Here is a 15,564-nt window from a genome sequence, read left to right as displayed (position 1 = left end):
GATCACTTTTCAAATCAAGTTTTTTTCCACCAATTCACGAACCCACTACCTTCCGCAAGTACCGAGATGTAGGAAGTGGGTAATGATGAAAAGATAATTATTTTGAAAAATGAGCAAATTTTAGCAGGTTCAAGTACCTTACAGAAATTTAGTGGGTTAGAGCAGTGTTTCTCAAACTTATGACTTTTGTAAATTTTTTTCTAAATTTTTCGCAGCGCTGTGTACCACTAATAAAAAATAATGTATTTTTTACTGTAAAAGAATTGCACGAAAGTTAAAAATCACTATAGCCAATAGAAAAATACGTAATCGAAAATTTTCATGGCTAGCTTTGTATTTAAATAAAAAAAAATTTACATTTTCGTTTGTTGCAAGATATTTCGCATAAAAACTCGTACCCCCCGCTAAATTGTTCCCGTACCCCTGGCGGTACGCGTACCACACTTTGGAAACACTAGGTTAGACTGATCAGAAGACTTATTTTTAAAAACTTATCAAATTATAGCGGGTTCGAGTATTGATAAAAACAGGGTAAGTTTGAAAACTGTTCACATGATAACAGATTCGAGTATCGATTAAAAGAGTTATGAAAGCTAATAAAATTAGAGCAGGTTAAAATATCAATAGAAAGTTACGGTTTCATACCCTCATTCTCAAAATTTTCTATAAATATTTATTTCTTCAATACTGGAGGGTAACCTTTTTTTTATGATGCAATGTGTTTTCTTGATAGAATTCGATTAAAAGGGAAATTAAATGAAAACATCATATTGCAAACATGACATTTAAATTAAAAAGCACACATTAAATAAAAGAGCACAAAATTCTATAATATTATAACCATTGAGATAAAAGTTCAAATAATAACATGAGCAATTCGGATGAATTCTGAAATCTGTAAACACATCTAAAATTTAATGTAAAAATTTCGCATTTTTTTCTTTTTCACGAAGCCTAAGAATTTTAGATCTGATATACAAGAAGAATTATACAATTATTCGTATTAAACACTCGAATTTATAAGGCGCTATATTCCATTACGTAAAAACTGTATATGCGACTATTGCACACGATTTATATCACAAAATTATCTCATTAGTTGAGAATCTTAAAAACAATTTTTAAGGTTTATTGTAATTACAATTTTATGAAGACTTCATGAAAATTTTCTACGAAAACCATCTTTGTCTGCATTTCTCCCCAACTCATCTGTTTTGGTAGAGGATAGGGAAAACTCATTAGGGTGATGTAAGATGATGTCCCGTCTAACTTTTATAAAAAGGTGACAGGCATCGAAGAATTCTATCAGAGCTGGAAAAAACTCAAAAATTTTACCCGTCCTCCTTTGAAACTAACCCGTCGCTTCTAAATAAATAAGAATATAATTTTCTCTTATTTATTACAAACATTTATATAAATTGCACAATGAATTAGTAGTTACTAGGATTGCATTATACAGTAATAAAAGGAATACTAGGTTACTAATAGGAACCTAGTATGAAATAATTTATTTCTTTTATGAAATAATTTAAATGACAAATGTCAAGTTATCAGGAATGTCAATTTATCCGAGGGTACTGCGTTTTTTAAATGAATCAAATATGACGTTTGCCAGTTCCACAATCAAGCTAATGATTTACAGAGGTTTCTGCACAAAATTCTGAAAGGGGTTTTCCATTTAGGTAGATGTACATAATTGCGTTTAATGCCTCTTGTTTAAGACCAGTACGTAATTTTTTATTTATTTTTGTAAGTTCATTGCTGAAAAGACCCTTTCAACCGCTGCAGTACGGGAAACACTTTCAAGTAACATCAATTCCACCATGCGCAGTATGTTGCTGTATTTCTAGATTAGAAGGTCATTTTAGAAGAGAGGCGCTAGACTCTTGTAAGTCAACAAAAATTGAAAATGTATCACCAACATTAACGGGTAAATGGCCGTCCGCGCGGACGTCGGATTCGAGAAATTCGTTGTCCGCGGGGAACTTTTGACCGCCGAGGACGAGCCTTGAATTCTATCCTTTTTTTCTTCTATACATTCCTTTTCGATTTTGGCATTATTTGTGAGTTAAGTAGTTAGATAATAGTGAAAGAAAAGAAGAGAAGAAAGGACAGCACAAATCAGGTATAATGCAAACAGTTCAATTCATTAGTCGGTTACGAGGAATCATTTTTTTTATATTTAGGTTAACAAAATAATTTAGTGGTTAGTTAAGAGTTAGTATTAGTAAGTTGATGCAAAAATGAGCCGCAGTAAATCCACGAAGGATGGGGGGGGGGGGCAACCCAAGCAGGTGTGAATAATAAAAAAGGTAAAAAATCATATTTTTTTCTTATTTGCTCGATTTTTACCTATGGCCACAGTTCACATGCTTTCTACATTAGAGAGTGGAGACTTATATTTTCCTATAAGTTAATATCTGTTAATATATAAGTTAATTTCTATCTTGATTTTCAAATAGATTAAAAACTTTTTAGTTAATAAACTAAATGGAACTAAGAAATCAGTTTCAAGTAAATCTCAAGTGGCAAAAGTAAGTAAAAATTTATAAAATATAATCGGAATATCTTAAATGGACGTGCACCTTAACAAGGAATCAAAATTATTAAAAGTTTTTTTTAAAAAAGAAAGACAAGCAGTTTAAACATTTATTTTTTATTCCTTTTTTCTACAAATACATTCAATGAAATAGTTTAACAGTATCAATAAGTTTTAACATAAAATATATTACAAAAATTTATGCCTATAAAATGTTGATTTGCTGATGAATCTGTAGACACACAAGTGTTTATATAGCAACATCAGATTAACTGATAAGCTATATCAATTGTCTGAAAAATTTAAAAACAAAATCAGTTATGGCATAACATTACAAATAAAATATAAAAACAGTTTGCCAGTTAATCTGGACATAGCTCAAAAAATATGTTTAAACATTTAGCATTTAGACGCAGGTCTAAATGCGTATTTAAAAAAATGGGCCCAGCTAAAAATACCCAGTGGAAGACGGATCATTGGTTAGAGACCCCATGCTTGATCCAAGAGTTCCTTTACTTTTTGGTATGAGTTCAAAATTAGAAGGTTACGTAGTACATCATTGATAGTTACTAACTCAGAATCGGGTTACATTCAACGCCAGTATAGTGTCTGTCAGTGTGTGCGTCCTTTAAAAAAGACTCCTAAACCATCCGACAGACAGTTTCAAGCACGAGGAAGGTCACTGTCAACATTAGAACATTCTGCGACAAATCGTTCTCGCAGGATGAGCGAAAAACGAAATGGCATTTTCTGATAGGTTAAGCGTTAGCCATTGCTTTAAATTTAGCGATTCAATTTTCACATATTTTAAAGATAACATCAGTGATAATTGCAAGCTTTTAAATCGGTCTGAACAAAAATTGCACGTAATGAAATATTTCATATTCGCTATTTCAGACGAATTCAATTAACATTACGTGTTAGTACGCGTGGTTTACGTCCTGCATATTATTATTGACACTAATGCTCAATTTAATATTGATAATGTGTATTAATTGAAATAATATAAAATAAGCTATGTGCTAAAAAGCCAAGCCCATGAAAGAAAGATTAATGGGAAATTCGCTTAAGTATACATTAAAATATCGTCACTCACAGATGACGCTTAATTAATATGTACTACAGGTATTATGGTAACTGGCGATTTGGTTTTGATAAGCAACGACTTTTCCGTAGTTTCAGAATATCCAGTGGTAGCTAAGATAGTGTATTAATATTTTAGAATAACTTTTTTCCATCACTACTTTTAATTATTTTAACAGTAAATGAAAGGTCAGATATAGTCATGCTCCGAAATCTTTATAAAATTCTGTTTTTTTTTCTTTTCTTCTTTAATTAAGGCGGCTTTAGACACTTACAAATACGTATTAACTCAAACGTTGAAGGGTTATGTAATAAGTACCAAATATACTTATATATGTATATTGATATATTTGGTCATTATTAAAACTGCACCTATACTTAAGAATGAAGTGCTTTACGGCCCCTCGAAAGGGATATGCACCTGAGAAAATCACTTCATAGTGGTAAATTTTAACTATCATGAATCGGTCGCATGATGCCAAGAGATGCTAAATACATTTTACCTTTATTCCATTGGTGTGAATTACAAACTTCAATAACGTAAAGCCACGGAAGATTACAACACATAACATTAAGTAAAAAAAAGAAATTATTTTAGCTACATTAATTCAAAAACCTAGTGGAAGAACCAGATAAGTGCCATTTTCAGAATGAAAAAAAAACACACCTCCGAATTATTTTATTACCAATTTATTAGAGGGTGGGACTAATAATTTCTTGCTTCATTTTATTTACAACTGCCTAATCTATGCGAATCTATCTGATCTATAAAAATGAATGGTTCTCTCTGTCCTTTATAGACTCCTAAATCATCCAAATGAAATCGATGAAACTTAGCATACAGATAGTTTGAAGCACGAGGAAGGTCACTGTCGAGCATATGCGAAAAACGAAATGGAATTTTCTGATTACGTTAGTCATTGTCTTAAATTTACCTATCCAACACATTTGAAATTACATTTTTAAAAATCTTTTGATTCTTGAGATTGAAAGTACAGATTAAAGTAAACATTTAATGCTGTCTTAATATAGACTTGCATAGCTGTAGAAAATAATTAATAAACATGAATTTTTTTCAAAAAATAATGCAAATAATGTTAATTAAAATTCTACCTTTCGAATGAAAAAGCGTGAATTAAAATCTACATCATATTTTATTGGTGGAAAATGTATATTTCTGAAGCTTGAGGTTATATTAAAAAGAAATTACCCTAATATGCCAAAAAAACAGAAAAGGAAAAAAAAGGGGTTGATGAATTCAGATTTTTTTTTTCTAATATAGTGTCATTCTTCCCTTTCAAACTCTTTCAAAGTCTTATTTGATGCAGTAGGGTTATTAACTGGTATTTTTTTCTCATAATATGTTTACAGTATCTTTGACATTATCTGATTTTCTATAAAGAAATTTTGTGAAAAAAAATTCCAATGAGTACATAGATTTTGTATTTTTTTTTTTTAGCTTAACTTATCTATTTTGATATAGAATTAAAAATGAATATTTTAATATAAAAATATATAGATTAAATATTTATTTATTTTTTGATGAATGACTACATTTATAAACACAGTCTGCTACATTTATTTTGTCATTTTAAAAATCAAGAGAAAAGAAAAGAAATCACAATTTTAAATTAAAGTTATGGTTTGCTAACTGAAACTTTGTTTTAATAGTTAAAGTACAGGGGTCTGTCCAAGCCAAATTTACTACCGTTTAACGGTACCTTTACAAATTCAACTTTAGGAAAAATGGTAGAATAATCACACAAAATACTTTTTCTTAAAATTTTATTTTTGTGTCTCGTAAGAAATGATAAATCCATATTTTTACTATATTTGTGTTGATTTTTTAATATAATTTTTAATTTTCACAAAATAGGTACCTCTCAGAAAAACCCAGACAGACCCCTGAAGTATTCTTTAAATTCTCTATTTCATCCAGTCCTTAAATTTTAATCATGCATTTGTTTCAAAATGGTTGCTATGCATTCAAAGCCATGAATTATAATGAAAAATTTTTTTAGTTAGAGCTTCTAAAATATTGTTACACTATAGTTTTAATATTAAGTTAATTTGATTAAACATTTATAATTTTTTTTAATCATAAATTAAAGTTCTTACAGTGTATTTGAATAAAAATCTGATTTAAATCAAAAAAATCTGATTCTTTTGATTTTTTTTAAAAAAATCACGAACCCTGCTATCAAGTTCTAATAGGAATTCTATGTACTTCGATAAACGCTATTTAATGACTTTTGTTCACGACTTATATCACATTTATTGGTATTACTTAATGTTTGACAAAAAGTTCTGCTTTAACGGAGAGATCATCAATTTAACATCACCTCTCAGAGTTTATAGTTTTCATTATTATTTTAAACAGTTTATTCTACCAAAAAATCCACTTTATTGCTTTTTTTAAAACATTCAAATATTCAAAGTTTTTGTTAGTTCAATTTTTTGTAAACTTTCCCTTCCAAACAAATTTCATAATAAAGTTACCACTTAAGTTTTAAAAAAATTTAAAGCGAGAAAAATCCTTACCTTTAGTAGGGTTACTATTATTCAAATTTTTTCCTTTAATTTTTTTAGTATAGTTTTTGGTGAACGATTTCTATGCTTTCTTATTATGAAAATATTCGACATTAAAACACTGTTATTCACAGCTTATAATGAACTAAAGTCTTTTTTTTATTTACGATAACTAACTAGTCATGAACGATAGTCAGTTATAAATAAGAATTTTAAAAAATATAGAGATACAATATCTCCCTTTTTTAAAAAAAATTCATCGAATTAGTGCATGTTCCAATGTCATTAGCATGGACTAATTCAAGTGATTAGAAAACATTTCCATAACTAAGGCGTTTAAAACAATTTACGCAATGGTCAGTAATTCATTCTAAATCAGCATCCTTAATCTTGTAGCAGAAATTTAACGTCCCTAAAATCAAGGATTTTCAATAAAAAAAGAGCAAATGCCAGGAAGAATTTGAGCTCAGAAATTATGTAATTTACTTCTTTTATTGAAAACAAAATTATCCGTTTGAAAATATCGCCTCGCAGAATAAGCTGTAGTAAGCAGTTGCAAACTTTCTAGCCGGAACTAGAGCAGGTATTGTTCCCCTCTCATTATTTTTAATTCATTTCTGACTAACGGTCCTGGCCATTATTTAAGTTGCTCACTTTTTCTTCGCATTCCGAGGACTTTATGTGTAGGGAGAGGTATTTGTTAGGCGATTTATCTACGGCCCTATATGCACTCGTTGTTCACCTACCTTGAAATGTGGCATCCCGTTAAATTACCAAACTTCTAAGGAGATTGAAGCTGTATTAAATTAATATATTACTGCTCGAATGTGAACTTCAACGAGTTATGAGACTATAAAATGCTCTTCTTCCTTCTGTTTATTTGCAAGACCTTTTTTTTTTCTTTTTTTAAATTTCATAGAATGGTTATTTTTGAGTGAAATAAGATACTTTCTCTGATAAGTTTATGTTGTACTTTAGTGATGCGTGCCATTAAATGAGAATTACCAGACATTATTACATTGCTTTGTATTCTTTGAATAACAAGGAAATGGGTAGTCAGCCAAAAAACAGAATAAATATGTCATTGATGGAATTTAGAGGTAAAATAATATATTTTTATTCCAAATTAGGGATAGTTCTCATAGTTTTTTAAAACATAATCAGTAGATTTTATACCCTTGTATATTTCTAGAATTGAAATTTATATAAAGAGAAATATTGGAAAACACATATGTATTTTTCAGGAATCAGCATTAGAGAAATGCTATTAAGTCGTAACGTTATTTAAACTCGATTATATTATATTTTTTATATTTAACTTTTTTAAATGTCTTAATTAGCCAAAGATTTGTGAACATTACAAACAATAAGAAGAATACCGCCTGTTTTGTAGTACTTCAAAGGTTATTTTGAAAACATTAAAGATACGGAATTTAAGTACAAAATGGAATCCAAGAGTATAAGTTTAAGAGACTATTTAATTTTATAACCGCTTTGATTAGACGACCCAATTCTGAGTTTATGACTATCAATGCTTAACTACATAACCTTGTAATTTTGAACCCAAAACAGAAGACAAGGGAACTATTGATTCAAACTTTCATTCGTGGAGGACTTTTCGATGGGGACTAAATCACATCAGAGTAAACCACATACACTGTTACAGAGCGAGGAAGAACGCGAAAACCTCCCATCGATAGCCCGATGGCAAGGGGATTTTAACTCATGATCCGTCTACCACTGAGGATATTTCATAACATCAGTGTGGTCGGTGCGAGCCAGGCGTAGAATTCATATCAATCAGCGACTACTGGGATTCGAACCCGGGTCACCTAAATGTTAAATATTTAAAATAAAACAGCAGTTTATTCAAATTGAACACTACTAAATTACAAATTTTTCTTTTAAAATTAAATAAAAGCAATGATGCGGAAAAAAAATTTTGTAGCAAAATTGCATCTAATAATTTCGCGCTGGGTAATATTAAATAAAAATATTTTTAGTTCCCTTATTTCCAGGTAATTTAATCAGCCATAAAAATATTATAGAGTGGGGAGGAAGCTCTTGACTATCCGGTTCAAAGTGGTGGAAGTGTTAGCTGGGTAACAAAATAGCCAGATAGGACAAAGATGGCCTTTCTACTATCTCTCCCATGCAATTGAAAACTCTTTTTAAAATAAATGATTTGTGCAAAAAAACTCAATATTTATTAATGATCCATTTATAAATAAAAATAAACCATACTCTAAACCATAAAACTTAATATTTACTGAAGAACCGATATGAAGAGTCAAAATATAACCACTTAGGCATTCCTCTTTTTTTTCACCTCCCACGACAAGTTTTACAAACAGCCGGATAGTCGTGTGCCTTCCTTACATTTGAAAACATTTTGGAAATCAAATTATTTCTCCAAAGTACATTTAAAAGTCATTTAAATATAATTTTTTTTTTGAATTTGTTAAATTAATTATAACAAATCATTCAAAATAGGTCACTTTCATGCAGAAACTACAGGGTGTTCTGTTATGACTGCTCTCTTCGTATATTTTTAGAATCCTTGTTCAAAATGGTCACAAATAAAAAACGTTTTAGAAATAACTATTGATGAAAGAGGGTGTACAAAACTAAAACATAAAAACTTGCTTGATTGCTGAAGAAAACAGACAATTACTCGAAACACCTTCAATCTTCAACCGGCAATTAAACATGTTTTAATGCTGTGTCCACCCGCTTTCCTCTGTAGTAATTTGCATGATTCCTAAAACATTTTTATTTTTTCTCTGGCTAAATATTAGTTCACAACCCCTTACTTTTGTATTTTTTGTTTGTCTGTTGGAACCATTAAAAACAATAAGAAGGTCAGAACTGAAAGAGTTATTTCGAATCATATTAATTGGGTACGTAATTCACATAATATTTTCAAGAATTAAAATAGTCCTGGAAAAATAAAAAACTAACCCAGTTATGACAGATAAGGGTAAGTACAAAGCACAAAATAAAAAACACATCACTCTAAATAACTTTTGTTCAAATGATAGGATTTTCACAAACTAAGTTGAAATGTCTTGATTTAAAAAGGTGGCCTCAAATATACAAATTAATTATTGCTAACTGTTGAATAATTATTCATCAGGGTGCGTAGCCAAATCTTTCAAGAAAAAACAAGCATTTTTTAAGCACTCGAGAAATATTTTTAAACACTATATACATAAACAAAATGCAAAATAATTTTCAAATGCTTCACATGATCATGATAAAGTTTCGGACAAAGAACTCTTTTCTTGACTATATTAGCCATTATAAAATGATCAAGAGATTTTTCAGTTTAATATCAGAGAGTGGAAAAGGAAGCCTGAAATTGAGAAAATCTTTCAAAATGCAGCAGAGTCAATAACTGATTGCTAATGCTTACAATTCTAAGACTGGTTATTTAAAATTAGCTTATTATTGTGTTTATATCCCCGAGTAATAAATGGTGGCTGGTGCACGTTAAATTTGTCGGGACACAAAATCCTCCATGTTCCCACAATATATTATACTTCTGGGGGTACTAGATTGGAGCCTGATCAAAATTGTGATCTGTGAATGCATGAATGGATCCCCCCTATAAACAGGTGCGTCGTATGGGTGCGGCAGAAGTCGAATTATTGGTCATAGATGGCACCACTGGAAAACAAGAACAATGCACTCCCAGTGCGACTTACGACAAAAACATCTGGTTTACATAGGCGTAATTTAGGAACTTTTCAGGCTTTTGTAAGGGAAAAATTTAACTTTCCTTGACTATTTGCTGCTTTTTAGAGTCAAAATAAAATTTCCTGACAATTCCAGGTTTTCCCTAACCCAAGATATATTTTTTTAAGACTGAGATTGGACCTAAAAAAGAGAATTGCTGGACCTGGCTTAACCTTGAAGGAGAGGTTTGACAATTTTAGTCATATTATTTAATGAAAAAAAATTTTAAAATTATTCAAAAATGTAATCTATTAAATCTTTCAAAATTTAATATGTTATATGAAAAAGTATGTCTGAAAATTAAAAGTATTTTTGAAAATTTTAGATGTGGAAGACTCAACAGTTATTTACTTACATCTTCTGGTATATACCATGAGAGGAAGAGATATACTAAATGCTCTATGGCTTGTAGAAGCATAAAGAAAGCTCCAGCTACATATCCTTGAAGCCAAAATCTATGAAAAGAAAAACATGACTCATTAGTTTACACATGAAAATAACCATTCGTCACATGGCGAGTCAAAAAAAAAAGCGGCGACTTCAATTAAATCAATCAACCACTTTTTCCAATTTTTTCTTCTTTTTTGTAAATCGTGATAAAAGTTCATCAATGCAGAAAGAAAGTTCTTTAAAGTCAGTATGTTTAACTAAATGTTGTCACATATTTATATTATTTAATAAACTTTTTATAGCCCAAGATTGTTTCTAATACAGATTTTATTAAAAATTTAATTTAATCCAATCAACAAAAAAAAGCTAGCAAAGTGGCTATTAAATGGAAAAGACTAATCGATATTGATAACCGACTCATTAGGTTTGAGGAAAAAGTAGTTACTAAGTTATTATAGTCTACCGGATACTGGAAAGAAGTTAAATAAGTGGCCATGATAGGTATGTAGACACCTAAAGGCACATCCATTTGAAGTGTATGAACAAATTAAAAGATTTATTCATACACTTCAAAAGGGTCTTTTTTTGCGTAACATGATATGAGCAACTACAAATAAATAGAAATAAAAAAGACTAAAATAGAAATAAAAAAATCGTAATAGTGTGCTATAGTTTCTGACATCATTCATAATACTGAATGTTGAGTACAATAGTTAGTTAGAAAGAAGTTAAATAATGGTAGGTATGTAGACACCTAAAGGCACATCCATTTGAAACGTATGAATAAATCAAAAAATTTAAAATAGCCAAGAAATGCTTTTCAATAGCTTTTGTATGGAGGAAGATATGTTGGCCACATATATTTGCTCTACTAACGTAAATATCTGACAGACATAAATTAAAACATCTTCCATTATGCCGTTTAATTTACTAAACATATAATTTTATTTATTTAAACAGCATAAAAATGTATTTCCCTCAACAAAAAAATTATTACTATAGCAGATGGCTAACAACTTTTAACTCGTTATAAACATGCAATTTTTTCTATTTTTAATATTAGCATGTTGACAGCAACTGGGAGACAAGCCGTAAGAGCCGATTTCCTGTATCATGACATGCCGATTACATTGAGCTTTTATCGTATTTTTTTAAAAATAGATTATGTGCTTTTCTTCTATCTTGAGTTTGTATTTAGAGTCGAAATTAATTAGTATAAAAGGTTAGAGGTTAGTATAAAATGAGGTTACTAAAAAAGATTAGTATAAAATGGGGTACAGAGAGGGCAATTTTAGACTTTTGTCTTGCTCTCTCGATAGAAAAAGTTCCGCTTTTACGTCTTCCGCAGCTGGTACCCCCTGAAAACGTCAGCTTTGGTTATCATATTTATCCAACTTTTTTTCCTTGTCTCATTTGTTTCAATTCCTTTTGGATTCACTGCTGCTAAACGTGTTTTTCCATTGGAAGTATTATTGTTTTTAATTGCTATAAAATTTTGAATTCTTTACTTAATATATAAAAGGTGCAGGGTTTTTTTCTTCGGGTATATATGAGAATATTTCATACTTTAAAAATTAGAAATTTTAAATGCTATGAATTTAGTAAGATATCTCATTTCAAGCTACAAATAATTATTTATTAATTTTAAAATCAAGATATTTTCTTCTTTGATGTTACTAATTAATACTTGTAAATTTTAAATGCTATGAATAAGATTTTTCCTTGTTTTATATTACTAATTAAGATCTGTCGATTTAGAATGTTATTAACTTAGTAATATATTTTCTTGTGTTATGTTTCTAATGTGTGTTTTAATTTCCTATGCACAATTTATAAAATTATTAATAGGGTTGATGTAGAAAATACAAAAAAACAATCAATCAATGTTGTCTTTGCCGATACAAGTGAGCATTATTTATATACATTTAAGCTTAAACAAACATTATGTCTTTTGTTTAAATAATCTAAAAAAGACATAACTTTAAACCATTTAAAACCTGATATCCCTTCAATAATTCAACTTTAAAAAAATATGATTTAAATCATTAAATCCAGTCTTTTATTTCTTTCTTTAAACCTTTCTACAAGTATAGAGCATAAAAAATTCATTTTTTAATGTCCTACAGATGTAAAAAGGATTTAAAAAAGTTGATCACCTTTGACCTTTCTGATTTTTAATTATATAAATATAAGCTTTCACAATGTGTAAGCATAAATTATGTTTTTTAAAATAATCTGATAAAGGTTAAATAAATTTAAAAAGCATAATATTCATTCAATAATTCTACTTAAATTAATTTAAATAAAAATACATTATCTCCAAACTCATTTTTTTATTTATTAAAGAATATTTTGTTTTGTTTTTTATCAAACAGGGCCAATTTTTAAAAAATAAGAATAAAGTAAATATGATATAAAATAAAATGTTTAGGAATTCATACTTAATGCTTTACAAAAAATAAAAAGTTAATTCTTTCATTTGATTATTTGATTAAAAAACATAATATTTTGAGTCTTACTTTTTCAACCGACAAGAGAGGGTATCAATGGGCTCATTAGTAACTTGATGGTAAACATTTTCAACCCTGAAAGCAACATCATCCCACTTATACATTTTTGATAGTTTTTTTATAGGCAACATCTTTAGGGACTACTTTATTGTTTATCCTAGCATCCATAGCTTACTCCAGACCTTTTATCAAACCTGTTTAAAGGAACATGACATTCAAATAATGTATTTTTCTTTCTAGATAAAAATATGGATAATGGTAGTTTAATTACTCAATAAAGAATAATAACAGACTCTATATTATGGCCCAGCAACAACAAACATTTATCAGTACATTTTTTGGCAAAATAGTCATAAAATATTTCTTGTGCACACATTATTTTTTTCATCTTTCATTTATTTGCATTCAACATTTTTAGTAACAAATCAGGGAAGCAACAAGTACATCTGACTTTTGGCAAATTTACTGTGTGAATATTAATTTATTATAACAGATTATAAATTCCAGTAACAGGCATACAAATTCTTATTACAATTAATTTATCATTGCAGAACTGTAAAATTAACATTATTAGTATTTTAGTTTAGTCAAATTGATAAACGTAAAATATGTTGTAAAACACTTTTAGTACAAAGTGAGGGGGGAAAAAATCTGTTTAAATAATTTTCAATATAACTTCATGAAAAATAAATAAATTAACAAAATATAACAAATAATAAAAAGAGCAAACTTTTAATAATAAATAAATTTAATTAATTTCAAATTCCATTGAATTGGCCACCTTTAGCAACGATGCATAGGAGCAAACACTTATTGAAATTTTCAACAATGGGTCGTAAGTCTACATTCTATTCCCACCAAAACAATTGCTTTAAAAAGCTATTAACAATTGCTTTTGTGTACAGAGCAAACAAACGATCTCACTCTATTGTTTTTTTCACTTAAACGACACTAAAATAGCAGATTTTCGGCTCCAGATAGTAAAAAAGACAAAACAACAAAATGTTAACTAATAGATATAATATAAAATATTTTATAATTAAAGTGGAAAGAAATGAGCATACAAATTAGAAAGAAATCAGTTACTTATATTCTATGATGTAATAACTTTATCCAAGTTTTTTTCTGCACCTTGTAGTAATTGAAGTTGAAAATAAACTTTCTAAACAAAATTACATGTAGAATAAACTAGACAAACATATTACACAAAATTTTTTAAGTAGACAGCAGCAAAGAAATATAATGAACCCCTTGTACACGTTTGCTCTCCCTTCTTTCTTACTGCTGCTACAAATATTGTTATATCAAAGATGAATGTTAGAAATACTGGTAAATCATTGTAAGAAACTCTTGTTATTAATTAACACATATGTCTATGAAGTACTAGTTTCTTAATATTTAAAAGCCCTGTAGTGGACTGTTCGTTCCCAGTAAAACACCGAAGTCAAGCATCACTGGTTGCGGTCCGTAAGTGGGTGGGTGACCAATTTGATCAGCCTGCGTAGGCCATGAGGATGGACGGTACGGATCCTTGTTAAACTGTTCTACCGTAAAGAGCTCGACAGCACGCAGGTCGTTGTGCTACCAAAGCAAGGGAGCCATCCCCTCTGCAGAGGTTTAAAATTGCAATGGCATGTTTTTGGATCATCCTCATAGTTGTTTCCCAGATCGTCGCTAATAGACCATTGTGTAGCTCTAGTGCGACGTAAATAAAATATCTACCTAATATTTTTAAAAGAAATTTACATTGATATTTAGCAATAAATGTTAAATTAATTTTTTAATAAAAAATAGATTTTTTTTAAAAATAGATTTAAACTTTAATATAATTTTATAAATGTGATTTTTTTTGTGTGTGTGTGTCTGCGCAGGTATGAAACCTGATTATAGTTTGAGGCTAACAGTTAAGAAGTTGAAAAATAAATTAAGCATATGAAAATAATAATATTCTTAAAATATAAACCGTATAATTAATTTTATATGCTTGATCATTTTTTTTAAATATTCAAATTTAGACAGTAAAACCTATATTTACCATTGACAGTTGGTTCAGTTAGCCAAACAAGTTCAGGGGGCAAAACTTCAGGCACACCACCAACACTGGTGCTTACAACTTGAAGTCTAAACAATGTAAATTATAAATATGAAATAATATAATATAGAAATGGTTAAAAAAATTTGAAACATAAATTGTTGGAAATTGATGAGTTAAAATAAATAGTTCAACCTTTTATCAGACTAATACATCTCACCAACTTCATTAGTTTTTAAATATCATCAGGAAACCCTTTTCCCAATCCACGGTTTAAACTGCCCTGCCCAAAAAACCTTATATCTAAAACTGTCCAAAACCCTTTTACTCAATTTATGCCACAATGTTCAAAAAATATTGTGTAAAATAAAAGGTTGGAACAAGAAACAGACAAGTTTTTGTTTTATTGAAAAAGATTATTATTATTTTATTATTGCATTTATTTGTCCTTATGCAAAACACATAATTTATCAGTATTAAAAGCATATTTATTCATATTTAAGGGATAAGGCATTCACATTTGTTGTTCAATGAATTATAGAGCTTCAAAAGTTATAAATATTTTCTTATTATATTATTTTCCTTTAATAAGTTAAAGCAAACTGTATAAAAAGTATCAAATATTTATTAATATATGTAATTATTATATGTACAATGGTTACACATAGAATTTTTACCTTTTACCACTGTTTAAGGTTTTAGGCACTTTAAGACAGTATAGGACAGTTTTAGTCAGTTTAAGA

At 29.0% G+C, this 15,564-nt stretch overlaps 1 pseudogene across 1 annotated transcript in view; it reads right to left on the bottom strand.

Moving 5' to 3' along the window:
- Nucleotides 1-2,640: 2,640 nt before the first annotated feature.
- LOC147816743 (phosphatidylinositol N-acetylglucosaminyltransferase subunit A-like) overlaps nucleotides 2,641-15,564 on the bottom strand; it is a 31,380-nt pseudogene continuing 18,456 nt past the window's right edge. Inside the window, exons 9-12 of the transcript XR_015428932.1 lie at nucleotides 14,825-14,910; nucleotides 12,799-12,983; nucleotides 10,245-10,344; nucleotides 2,641-2,832 (exon numbers count right to left, since the gene is read on the bottom strand). The product of XR_015428932.1 is annotated as a phosphatidylinositol N-acetylglucosaminyltransferase subunit A-like (transcript). The remainder of the gene's footprint in view (nucleotides 2,833-10,244; nucleotides 10,345-12,798; nucleotides 12,984-14,824; nucleotides 14,911-15,564) is intronic.

The sequence above is a fragment of the Parasteatoda tepidariorum genome, chromosome 1 (assembly GCF_982258835.1).
Source record: "Parasteatoda tepidariorum strain Cologne lab strain chromosome 1, Ptep-v5.0, whole genome shotgun sequence".
Classification (NCBI taxonomy): domain Eukaryota; kingdom Metazoa; phylum Arthropoda; class Arachnida; order Araneae; family Theridiidae; genus Parasteatoda; species Parasteatoda tepidariorum.
The sequence above is the reverse complement of the archived record's forward strand: the minus strand, read 5'-3'. Positions and strand labels throughout refer to the sequence as shown.